Source organism: Ceratotherium simum, chromosome 16 (genome assembly GCF_057802395.1).
Source record: "Ceratotherium simum simum isolate JZ-2026a chromosome 16, ASM5780239v1, whole genome shotgun sequence".
Lineage (NCBI taxonomy): Eukaryota > Metazoa > Chordata > Mammalia > Perissodactyla > Rhinocerotidae > Ceratotherium > Ceratotherium simum.
Window position 1 is genome coordinate 8781867 of NC_141915.1, and position 12644 is coordinate 8794510.

The following is a 12644-nucleotide window of genomic DNA, read 5'->3' on the forward strand; positions in this document are numbered from 1 at the left end:
GTTTGAGAAGAGCTTATTTTGCCCAGAGTTTCTGTATATGTTTTGCAGTGTTGGTTCATGATAAGGGTTTCTCCTGTGCACGCACCTGAAGGAGCTATGGGGGTCCTTGGTGATTCAGGGGCTGGGTGGTCTTCCTCGGGGATCCAGCAGGCTTGGAATTGCATTTGTGGCTGCACCTCAGAGAGATTATTGCTTATTGCTAGTTCCCAAAATAACCTTAGCTCTTCCTGACAGTTTCCTCCGGCTTGTGAACAGCAACACTCTCAGTGATTTCAAGCATTATTTATAAACGTAAAGTCACACCTTTTACTGGAAAGTTTTCTAAATATGGATTAGCAATGCAGAGCGATTGAAGTTCATAAATGCCAAGTTTCTCAGAAAACAAAGCAAAAAGGTGATGTATGAGTGGAAAATACCACCTCGTGGGAAGAGAAGTTTCTGAATAGTTGAGTGGTGTGATTTTTCCATGGAGAGATTATGGAAGTCTTACTTGGGCATGTTAAGAAGCCACAATTCACCATGGTCACAGAAAAATATTCCAGATATGGATCTAATGCCCTGAAGTATTGGCCATTTACAGGACAATGCAGTGTGGTGAATGTCCGTGGGCAGGGACTGTCTTGGACAGGAATAGAAGCCCACCCAAACTAGCTTACAAAAAACGGACGTAGATTAGAAGGATATGGGGCATCTCATAGAAGCTCCAGCTGAAGGGCTGGAAAATCAGGTGCTGGATTGTTTGTCCTGTCTCTGGGACCTTGTGATGTGTTACTTCCTCTTCTTTCTCTGGGTTTGCTCCATATGTATTTTTCTCTGCAGACTTGCCTTTTGTCTTGAGCAGCCGTTTAGCAGAAAATGGCCGCTGATGGTGGAAGATACCCACCCAAGTCCTGTTCTATATAATGCTCCTTGCTCCAAACAGCAGTGGCCAAGTAGACACGCCCCTGGTGTGTGGGTCTGCACAGGAAGCACTCCGGGGATGAACGGTTCTTAGAGAAGAGTCTTGATCATGTGTAGCAAATAGTTCCAATTTTTTAATGATGTTTTATAATTCTGATTGTGACTTTCCTAAACTCTAGTTTTGTAGCAAGTTTAGCCAATCTTTACCTTTTATGATTTCTTCCTTTTGAGGTCACACTTAAAAAAGCCCTTTCCCAGCAAAAGAGGCTGATATTTTCTTCTAGCACTCTCATGGACTGTTTTTTTCCCCCTTAAAATTTTTAATCCAGATGGAATTTAATTTCAGAAAACGTGTGAGAAATGGATCTACCTTAATATTTTTGAAATCGTTGGCCTGCCGTTCTAACAGCATTTATTGACTGATTCAGCCTTCACCATTGCCCTGAAAAGTACCTCTTCACCATGATACTAAACTAGTCTGCTGGATCTGTTTCTATCAGTCTTTCTTTTTATTCTTTCACTAACCCTGCACAGTTTGTCTCTCTTTCATGGGACATTCTCAGGTACTTGGTAAAACATTCAAATGGGGTATACTGTAAAAATATAATCTTCTTACTTTGGTTTCATTTTTAAGAATTACTCAACATCAAATGTTTCTTGTGTATTCCTTCAGCAGTTTTCCGTGCATATGCATTTTATGCCCTTTTATAAATGCATCTGAGACCCTCTTGCACACTTGTCACTTGTGTGTTTTGGAGATGCCCTGCGCATCCGCACTCCCAGGTCCACCACATTCCCTGGAACAGCTGCACAGAATGCCGTCCTGTCAACACAGCGTCATCGGTCCCCTAGGGGTGGCCATTGACATGTCTCAGGATGTTTTTTTCCTCTAATAAAAGATGCCCCCAAACGTATCTTTATACTTAAGTCATTGCACACCTAGAACTGTTGTTAGGTCAGAGGGTACATGCATTTGGGATCTTGATAGCTGTCGGCACCCTGCCTTATGAAGAGAGACTTTCCCAACCTGTTTATCCAGATCCCTGCTAACTCAGTATCAGTCTTGAAAAAGGAAAGATCCAGTGGGCGGAAAAATAGTCTTGTTGTCGTCTTAGTTTCTATTTCTCCAATTTTGAGAGAGAATGAGCATCTTTTCCTCTTTAATGGTCATGTGAAATTGTTTCTGTGAATCACCTGTATATGTTCTTTGTTCTTTTTAGATTGGGCTGCTTGCCTGATTGTACTTCACACGTTGTGAAGGGAATAAGTGCTCTGCCTGCTCTCCCTGGTCCTTCTTCGTTTTTCTGGCCGTCTGTGTATCTGTGTTTTTATCCACACACAGACACAGACACACACACACACACACTCACACACACTCACACACCCTCATTTTTAAAATCGGCCATTGGCCTTGTAACTGAACTTAGTTCTGACAGCTGCTCTGAGCTGGGTCTTCATTCATTCCTCCAGCACTTCCTGAGTGCCTGCTGTACTCTGTGAAGGGAGACAGGGCTACCTTTGTTTGACACAGTCCCTGCCCTCAGAGTACATCTGGTGGGAGGAATGGATTTGAAAGCAGGTTTTACAGCTGAGGAAGGAAGAGGTCATCCCTGTTCCCCAGCCGGTCTGTCAACTCCCTGAGGGCAGGGATGAAGCTGTGAGCTCTGGAGCCCCTCCACAGGCCTGGCACCTGTTCATAGGTAGTGCTCAAAGTCTGAATGATGTTGACAGGGAGCACACAGGACCATGAGGTCACCTGGACTTTCCCCAGGTCCCAGCCAAGGTGACATTATCCTGCTGGCCCTGATCTCTCAGCTCTGTCCATGCCAAGCACCTGGGGACAGGATTGCATAAAACCTTCTTTCTTGTCTTGACTCAGGACTCTGCCCTCTGGGGCGTAAGATAAGGCTTTGTGAAGAAGACCAGGCCCTGCTGGAGTGCCTCTGCCGCCTGAGTCCACTCACTGGAACCTTCTCCGTGGTGCCTTTCCCTCTCAGCTTCCTTCACTACAGTGCCTTCTCCTCTCTCCTCTGCATCCTCTCCTGTTCTAGGAAAGCTCTAGGGACTCAGTTATGCTAAAGGGTTTGGGATGATAAGTCTCTCCTGGGAACTAACATAGATAACCAAGCCTCATGTCAAAGCCTTGGATCTCTGGGGACAGATGTGAACCTGATCGTTTTGGAAGGTTGGGGTGGAGATGATGGACATTTTGGGGGTTCCTTAGATTACCCCACATTGCTACCATGTATCTTGCTTCGTGTCTTGCCTGATCCTGATCCCCTGGGTTTGTCTCACCCAGGCAGCTCCCTGTCTGTGGCTGGTTCCCGTGATGTCTTACTGTGGACTCTACCAGTTTTTCCCACATCTGGTTAATCACTGAGACTCCTTGTTAAAATGCCCACTTCTGGGTTCCACCAGAGACCTACTAAACCAGAACCTTCAGGTGCGAGGTCCGGTAATCTGTACTTTAAACAGCGGCCCCAACGATCCTGATGAGTCACCAAGTTTGGGAAACAAGAATGCAGCTTTGCCGAAATTCCAGTGCTTAGGTTCCAGATGCTGAGTGTCCAGGCTTTGGTTTTGATAAGGCTTCCTTCTCAATACCTACCTACAGTTTTCTCAACCATTAGACAGGGGACACAATATCTGTGAGCTGGCCTTTGGCTGCCAACAGCTGTTGGCTCAATGACAGGACACACTTTTTCCCGCAGTGCAGTCCACCCTCGTTACCCCTCAACCCAAGCGCGGGGATTCCCGGTGTGTTTGCTGAGTCTGTGCTCTATAAGGAGGCGGGTACATGAGGGATCCTAAAGGGATTGAAGGACAGGCTCAGAGAGTTCTAGACAGGCCACGCCCTCCCCGCTATTGTTCCTCCAGCTCCTGGCCCAGCTCTTCCAGGCCCTCTCTGCAGGCCGGAGCCGGTCCAGAGCTTGGTTCAGGCCAATGTCAAAGGGCCAGGCACTGAAGGGGCCTCTGCGTCATCCCATCGGTATCACCAGCCTCTGTGTCATATGTGAAATGGGTGTAAGGGCCTCTTCCCCACCTGGATCACAGGTTGCGTTAAGGATCCCGTGAGCTGCTGTGAAGTGGGAAGTTGTGGAGCACTCCCAGTGATGTTTCTCGTTAACCAGGGGGCCCCCTACAGCTCAGAAATGCTAAAGATGGCATTCTAGCACCCTCTTCCCCCACAATAGCATAGAGAGAGGCCTTCCTCCCTCTCCCTTTGGGAGGTGTGCTCTGTGAAGGCAGGAAAAAGAAGAATGAGGCAGGCAGGTGGCTGGTGGGGTGGAAGTTGGGAAGCAGAGAGAAGGAATGGAGACGGTTTCGTTTTATTAATATTATTGTTGTTTAACGTGTTTTGAGGGCTTACTCTATGTCAGAGACTGCTGGAAGCTGTATATGCCTCACAGACTGCTCATCCGGCACTGCAAACTCACTGTAGTGTTATCCCCACTTTACAGTGAGGAAACTGAGGCTGAGTACCAAGGCCCTTCAGTTATATGGGGTGGACCTGGGATTCGAACATCTGTCTGACGCCAGCGCCTGAGCTCTTAGTAACACACCTAGGCTGCCTTAGAATATCTGAGGGGTGTTTTAAACACCAGGGCCAGGTCTCCGTTCCATTTCTTTTCTTTCTTGTGCTGATGGAGTCCCGGTGTCCCTGAACTCTCCTCTCCCTGAGAGCACGAGGAGTCTCATGGCCCAGGGGAGCGCCCTGGGGCCGTCGGGGCTGTGTGCACTGCCTGCGGCTCCTATACACTGGGAATTGGGGGGGCGGGGGGGTGGCGTTAGCTACCACCTCTCGCCACCCCTTCTCCCCCTGCCCCACGCTTGATTCCTGCAGTGCGTTTCTCACTGCAGACCTCAGGTCTCCAGGGCTCAGGGTCTGTTTGCTGAAGCTCAGGAAATGGACGCTGGGGCCCAGTGGCCGCAGGGATGTCTTTCCAGACTGCCTGAAACTAAGGGTGGCCCAGACTCACAGCCCTCCCGCTGGGGCTCAGACCTAGATGATCCTGCAGAACGCAGATCTTTGCTGGCAGGGCCCTAGGGCGGGTGTTTGCGAGGAGCCTTTGTGTCTATTTGCCGAGAATCCACCTGCTCTGTCCCTGCCAAGGGGGTCCCAGCCATGTGTGAACAGGGTCAGGGGGTAGTTGTGGAAGCCCCCATGGGAGGTGGATCGGCTTGAAGCTTTCCAAGCAAGAATCTCTTCAGTCAAGCTGTTCCTCCTGGGTGTCACTAGACCACTCGGGAATCATCTATATGCCCACAGGGTCTGAAACCAGCATGAGGGAGTCTGGTTCCCGAGCTGGGGGCAGGAGGTCATCGCCTGGGCACCCCCTTCTCCAACCCTGCTTGAGTGGGACATCCTAGACGGCTCACGTCTCAGCTCTTGGTGATGGAGGTGGTGCTGCCAGTGCTGCCTGCAGAGTTGTAGAGACACCTAGACGGCCCCTGCCCCACTCAGGCCACATTCCCCAGCTCCTGCTGCTCCTTCTGGAGGGGGTTCAGGAAGAGCCCAAGCTTGTCTGGCCTCTGGAGGACTGACAGGCTGGACGGGGAGAGGCAGCATTCACAGATGACACATCTAGGGTCCCAGACGTGCTGAGGGCCTGTGGTGGCTCAGTCCAGGAAGCCTGCTCGGAGGCAGGTGCCTGCTCAGAGGCAGCCGTTGGATCATATCACTTCTCTGCTCAGAGCCCTACAATGGCTGTCCCTACATTCAGAATAAAAGCCAGAGTCCTTACAATGATCCTTAAGACCCTAGAGCAGTGAATCTCAAACCTGGGCATGTATGAAAATCACTTGGAGGCTGTGTTAAAACCCAGATAGCTGGGCTCACCCCTGGGGTTTCTGATTCAAAAATGGGTGGGGCCCAAGAATTTGCATTTCTAGCAAGTTCCCAGGTGATGCTGATGCTGCTGGTCCGGGAACCCCACTTTGAGAATCACTGCCCAAGATGATCCAATTTGGTCTCTGTTACCTCTGACCTCTTCTTCATCTACTCCCCTGCCTACATCCTCTTCAGCCACACCATCCTCCCTGAGCCCCTTGGAGATGGCTGACATGTTCCTACCTCAGAGCCTTTTTACTTTCTCTTCCTCAGATATGTGCCTGGCTTGCTCCTTGACTTCTGGGGTAGCCAGCTTCCAACACGGCCCCCAAGATGCCCACCTCCTGGCACTCCCACCCTTGTGAGTCCCTCCCACATGCTGTCAGGGTTGGTCTGTGTGACCAGTAGAATCTGAGGCTAGGTTATAAACGACGTCGTGGCTTCTGCCTGCTCTCTCGCTCTGGGGGAGGTTAGCTGCCATGGTGTGAGCAGCCCCGTGGCAAGCAACTTTGGCTCTGGCTAGCATCCACAGGGTAAGCCATCTTGAAAGTGGCTCCTCCAGCCCCAGTCAAGCCTTCAGATCATGCGGCTCCCGCTGACATACTGACTGACTCGTGGGAGAGCCTGTGCCAGAACCACCCGGCTAAGCCAGGTGGTTCTCGCTCCCAGATTCCCAACCCACTGAAACCAGGTGATGTAATAAATACCTGTTGATTTAAGCTGCTAAGTTTGGGGTAATTTGTGATGCAGCAATAGATATTTAATAATAAATGTGTCTTTCTCAGTAAGGCCTGCCTTGGCCACCCTACAAAATCACATCCCTTTAATATACTTTTTCTCTCTCTTTCCTGCTTTATTCTCTTCAGCACGTCCCACCATCTAAGCTGATGTGTGTTACTTATTTATTACCTGTCTCCTGGCATGACTCCCTCCCTCCACCCCCATTATAAAAATTTTAAATTTTCATTCACGGAAATTTTTGTATATTGATATTCAAAAATAGACAGAATAGCATCATGACTACTAGAATGTAAGCTGGAGGAGGAGGAGGGCGTTTAACCTGTTTATTCCCTGTGTCTCCTCAGTGCCCAGAACACTGCCAGACACAGAGTAGGCCCTCAAATATAATAATATATATTAATAATATTATATCTAATAATGTAATTTATTATGTTAAATATTTATCATATTATGTTTATATTATAAACATTTATGATAATTTTAATTTTGAAGATGGCTCTCAAATAGAGGGTGGTGTCTGGATTACAACAGCACTGTTTTGCTGCAGCTCCCAGAGCCCCAGCACAGAGCCCAGAGGGATTGGCGTAGCCAGCACGTGGTGGCCTTTACTGTCAGACTGAGTCCCAGCTCTGCTGCTTCTCACTGAGGCCTCAGTTTCTTCCATTAAAAAAATGGAAATGATAGCACCCATTTCATAGGTATTTTGCAACCAGTGAAGGGGATACCTCGTGTGGAGGGGTTTGGGGTAAGCCAGGCACACATGGATGTTCAGGGAGTAGAAGTTTCTTTCCTGCTGAGAGTCCATAGGAGGTCAGATTTCATTTAATTTCAAGAAGGGCTTGAGAATGTCCTGGGTGATGGTCAGACCCCTACCTGAAAGGTGATTGAAAAGCCAGGGGCCCAGGAAACACTGGGACGTAGGGGGGGACCAGAGCCTCTGCTGCTGAGTTTCCCAAGGGAGAGGTGCACAGGACCCTCCAGCGCTGACCCGGCTTCCTTGGCTGCTGCAGCTTGCATTCTGAGGAGGCCGGCCCAACGCCTGGACCTGCGCACGGGGGCTCCTGTGGTTCTCCTTGCCATGGAGAGCAGGGCAGCCCGCTGGCAAACCGTCTGTCTAGGAAAACGCGAGTACAGCACAGCCGACCCTCCTGGTGAGGAAAACTGGTTCCAGGAGAGAAGCCACAGCTGGGGCCACCACCAAACAAGGGGAAGGAAGAGACAAGAGGTGAGGGGAGGAGAGAGAGAAAGAAGCAGAGAGTATGATGAGGAGGGGAATGCAGGAACCTTGGAGCTGAGCCAGGACTGGAAAGCCTAATCCCTCCTGGGCTGGTACCTGTGGTTATTTCACCTGATAGCCACTGGGGACAGCAGAGAGCCACCACACAACCAAGAAAACTAACCGATCAGGAGCAGGAGTCCACTGGTGGGTGGGCCAGAGTGGGGGCTGGGGGAGGGGGAGGAGGGGGAGGGGCCTGGCTTACACGTGGGCCCAAGGCAAGTCACCATGACCAGTGGCCTAGGTCCAGGGACTCCCTGTGGGTTTCCCACTGGAAGCCAATACCTCTAATGCAAGCAGGATGTAGTCTTCAGGAGAAATGAAGTCCAGACGTGACTGTTTAAATTTGATAACTCCTGTCTTGCTTACTGTTTTATTATTATTATTATTATTACTACTACTACTACTATTACTGTTATTTTAAGGAGGGGGCATCTGGGCTCTGAAACCAGATTTACATAGCTTTCCACCTTTCAACTGTACCCTCTCTTTAAAAGTTTTATTCTCCATGGGGCAGCCGCTGTAATCCGGCTTGGGGAAATTGAAATTCCTGGCTTCTAGCATTGATGACTAGAATAGCAACCTCCCTTGGGCCGGTTTGACCCACAGTCAGTTCATTTGTGTGTTTCTGGCTCCCCTGGTTTCCGCAGAAGAGGTCTGAATTGAGTTAGAGTTGCCTTTAGGAAAAAATGTGTTTCTCATGAATAGGATTGAATGGCTTTCCAAGAGCAGGACTCATTTCTTCCACTCTGACCTCACTGTTCCCCCCTAGAACCTGTGGGGCCTGTATGGCAGCGACTCTGTTAGTAGGCATCTGGGTGGTCACTTAGAATGACCTGGGACCCCAGGGACGGAACCCCAGAGAATGCAAAAGGGCCTCGGTCCAGGGTACCTTGGGTGCTGAGCTGCCACTTCAGTTTGCTTTGGCTTGGTCAGGGAGCCTGGTGTGCTATAAATAGATTAGGGAGTCTTTTATTGGGAAAGACCTGGAAATGGCTTCCTCCCTGTGGATGGTGTGGTTATCTGGGGTGATTTTCCCTGCTGCTGGTGAGGTCACTCAGCCAGAGCCCCGGGGGCTTTCTCCAGATGTCCACCTGGCCCTCCGGGCCCCCTTCCTGCCCCAGGCTCACAGTGGCTTTCTGTTTTGGGTCGGTCAGAGCTGGCTGAGACGAGGCGGTGGGCTGGGCTGAATCCTTCAGGCGTCTGCACTGTCTCTGATGGAGCCCTGGTGGAGGCTGGATAGAGAGATGCAATACTTACGGGGAGAAGGGACTGCAGCTCCTTGTGAGGGACCCAGGCCAGCGAGTGCAGGGCCTCCATCAGGACCAGCATCTAGAGCGGGCTTCTGACTACACGTCAGCATCTCCCTGTGATTTCAGAGCCTCCTCCCGCAGACCCCTGAGCTGCCTGATGCCACCCTGGCCCCTCTACTCTGTATTTAGGATTCCCAGTGGGGAGGCGAATGGACTCACAGTGCAGCTGCACCCCGCCCGCTCTTTGCTCTCGGCACATTCCCATTAGTTGCCAGAGGACTTTGCTGCGGTGGTTCCCTTCCTGGAGCGCTCGAGGCTGGAGGAGGAGGGACGGGGAGCCGTAGCTTCTCTGCTCCTTAGTAAGTGTCTTCAGTGTATCCCCTGCTGTGTATCCCCGTGTGATGGTGTTCTGCAGGCGGTAGCACACAGGAATGGATGAACGGGTGAGCGGACGGGAGGACGAGTCTGTGCATGAATTGGTACCCCCTGCTATCTCCCTGAGATAAGATGGCAGAGTCCTCACATCTGCTGCTGGGTTTTCTTTTTCTTTTCTTTTTTTAACAAGAGAACAAATTCACACTTTTATTTACAGTCATGCGTTGCTTAACAACCAAGATACATTCTGAGAAATGCATCATTAGGCGATTTCATTGTTGTGCAAACATCATACCTATACAGTATGATTTGTAATCATAATCATACTTACACAGACCTAGATGGTCTAGCCTACTACACATCTAGGCTCTATGGTAATAATCTTAGGGGACCACCATCATATATGCGGTCTGTCACTGACGGAAACATCGTTATGTGGTGCATGACTGTATTTACTTTTCAGTGAGTTTAAATCTTTGAGGGGCACAGCATCACACAGACTCAGTGGCCTTAGCAGGAAGATGGCTTTGGAATCTGGCAGGAACCATGCTGCTGTTTCCATGGGCACAGGTTCCCTCTCCCCACCTTCCTCTGGGTCTGTTCCATTTGCTGCCAGGAGTCACCGTGTTGTTCTTTGCTGTGTACGTATAAGCACATCTCTTGCCCAAATAGAATTCAGTTTCACCTTGGGCATAAACACCTTCAGGATTAAGAAGAGCTGTGGGTTTCCTCTGGTTCTGGGGGCCCTGCCTATAGCCAGCTAAAATGCCTTGGACCATGGCCTTCCAGACATATTTAGAAGTCCAGCTTCCAGCAGACTTCCACAAGCTCCAAGATGGTGGAAAGAGCTGCCGGGTCTTTTTTTGAAATCAGGTTGGTGGCATTTGCCTCCGAAGGAGTGGAAGCAACAGCACAACGCAGATAGTTCTCTGAGGACCTTTCCCACTTTCAGGAGAATGGGGCTGCCTGTTTATCCCTGGGGAGAGGAAGGGCACATCAGATGGGAGTCTACATTGTGCCATCCAGTGTCCATGCTTCCATTCGGCCATCTGTCTAGGCGTCCATTAAGTGAGGTGCTGTGTGTGAAAGGGGGAGCTAGCCACAGGTTGGGACCTCTGGGAGATAAGACGGATGTCAAGGTTAAGATCTATGCTGTCTGAGAGGTAGGGCAAAGAGCTGATTCCCTTGAAGGAGCTGGATGCAATGTGTGTGTCGGGGGTGGGGCTCTTAGGTCAGGTTCTCAGACAGGTTTATGTTCAGGAGCTTCAAGAGGGAGTGTGCTCCAGGGAGCAGCCCCCGGGGAAGGGAAAGAAGCAGCACTGCAGTGCAGTCACAGGGTCCCAGCCAGACCCTTGGGGAGCTCTGAGCTGATGGCTCTTTGGAATTGTTTGACTTGAGGCAAGAGAATTGGTGGGCCTTTGTACCCCCCACATTGACCAGCCATTGGATGTGCAGCACCCCCTATCCCACCACCCCAGGCATAACTTGGGCGAGGCAGGGACTCAGCTATGAACCTCTGCAGCTGGAGACACCTGGGTGGTACACTACAGCATTTACTCTAGAGAGTTCGGGGGTTTGACAACAGGGGAGAGAAGCAATCTGGGAAGGCTGCATGGTGGAAGAGGCATTTTAGTTGGGACTTGATGAATGAATAAGATTCTGACATCCAGGGATGGTGGCAGCAGGAGGTGGTAGGGGTGAGTGAACAACTATAGCAAAGGCATGTTCCGAGACAAGCAAGTGGAGTGAATGGGGCTGGAGTGATGTCAGTGGGAAGTCAGTCTGGAGAGACAGACAGGAGTGCTGTTCTGGAGGGCTTGCTGAGGGAAACAGGAGGTGTTGTGCTGTGCTGGAAAGGAGTCAGCAAGGGATTTTCACTGGTGAGCGAGCTGTGGCGAGAGTGGGGCTCCAGGGTGAGCAGTCCGCTAGTGTGTGTGGACTGGTTCCTAGTGAGCAGAGACAGGAGGTGGGGAGACCACTCAGGGGTGAGATGGAGAGGAGGAGAGGAGGAGGGAAGAGGTGGAGGGGCGCCTCCAGGCCCCGGGCACTGGTGAGATGTGAGTGCTGGGATGTGGAGAGGAGCTGGTGCAGCTGTGGAGGTTGCTCCCTGGAGCTCCAGGGGCCGGGTTGGAGAGGAGAGCCTGAACTCGACTCTGTGGGCTTGGGGGCAGCAGTGTGGCCTCCAGGGGGTGCCCATCAAGAGGCGGAAAGGCCTCTTCATAAAGGGGACTGAGGCCGTGTGGCGCGTCTGCTCCCTGAGGGAGCCTGCCTCACTGTTTTCTCACCTAGGTTCCACGCATTTCCACATCCAGCTGGCTCCTCTGTTTAACTCTGATGAGGCGCTTACTGTGTGCCTATGTCGCCCTAAGCACTTTATGTGTGTTCATCATTTAATGCTCTTATAACCCTATTTAGGTACCATTTTTATCCCCATTTTATAGTTGAGAAAAACAAAATACAGGGCTGGGTGACGTCCAAAGGTCCCTCAGCTGATGGGGGCCAGGCCTAGAGTGCCTTCCACTGCCTTGGGCTCCGGGCAGGCGGTGGTCTTCACGGTGGATGCTCCACGTCCTGGTGCTCTCAGCGCCAGCCCGCACCCCTCCTCCCTCGGGGAAGCCTCTGAGCCTGCTCTTCTGGTCACCCTTCCTGAAAGACCCGCTGCTCTGTCGTTCCTGGTCACATCCTCCCTGCTGCTTCCCTCACTGCTTCCTCTGTTCTGTTCTCTCTCCCTTTAGACACGAAGGGACCATATTACCACCCAACTCCTGAAACCATAAGCTCCTTAAACCCAAATGATGGGTTTTAAGACCACTGATCAAAGCGGAGGGCAGGAGTATTGGGTCCTGAAAGACCAGTTAGCCCAACCTCTTCATTCTGGATGAAGAATCAGAGGACCAGAGAGGTAGTTTGACATGCCCAGGGTTGCACAGCAGATTAGAGGCAGAGCTGAGGCAGAGAGCTGAGACTGAGGAGTCTCTTGACTCCTAATTGAGAGCAGCCATTGAAACGTTGTGCCTTTTTCTGTTTTTAATTTTTGAGACAATGTAATTTTCAGTAATAGCATTTTTGATGAAATAATGTCATATCCATATATTGGGGTAACTTTAAAAATAACTTGATGCTAAAAGCTTGTGGATGGGCATTTGGCATGAAGACAGCGACTGCCTTGGGTGGATGCTTTTATTGGTCTCATTTTACAGAGGAGGAAACTGAGGCTCCGAGGGGACCATTAGCTTGGCCAGGGTTAGCTGGCGCTCAGAGGCAGAGC

At 50.6% G+C, this 12644-nt stretch overlaps 1 protein-coding gene across 2 annotated transcripts in view; it reads left to right on the forward strand.

Annotated features, from left to right (window-relative positions):
- Positions 1-12644, forward strand: part of GAS7 (growth arrest specific 7) — a 223727-nt gene that overhangs the window by 149696 nt on the left and 61387 nt on the right. The gene's annotated exons all lie outside the window — the stretch shown is intronic.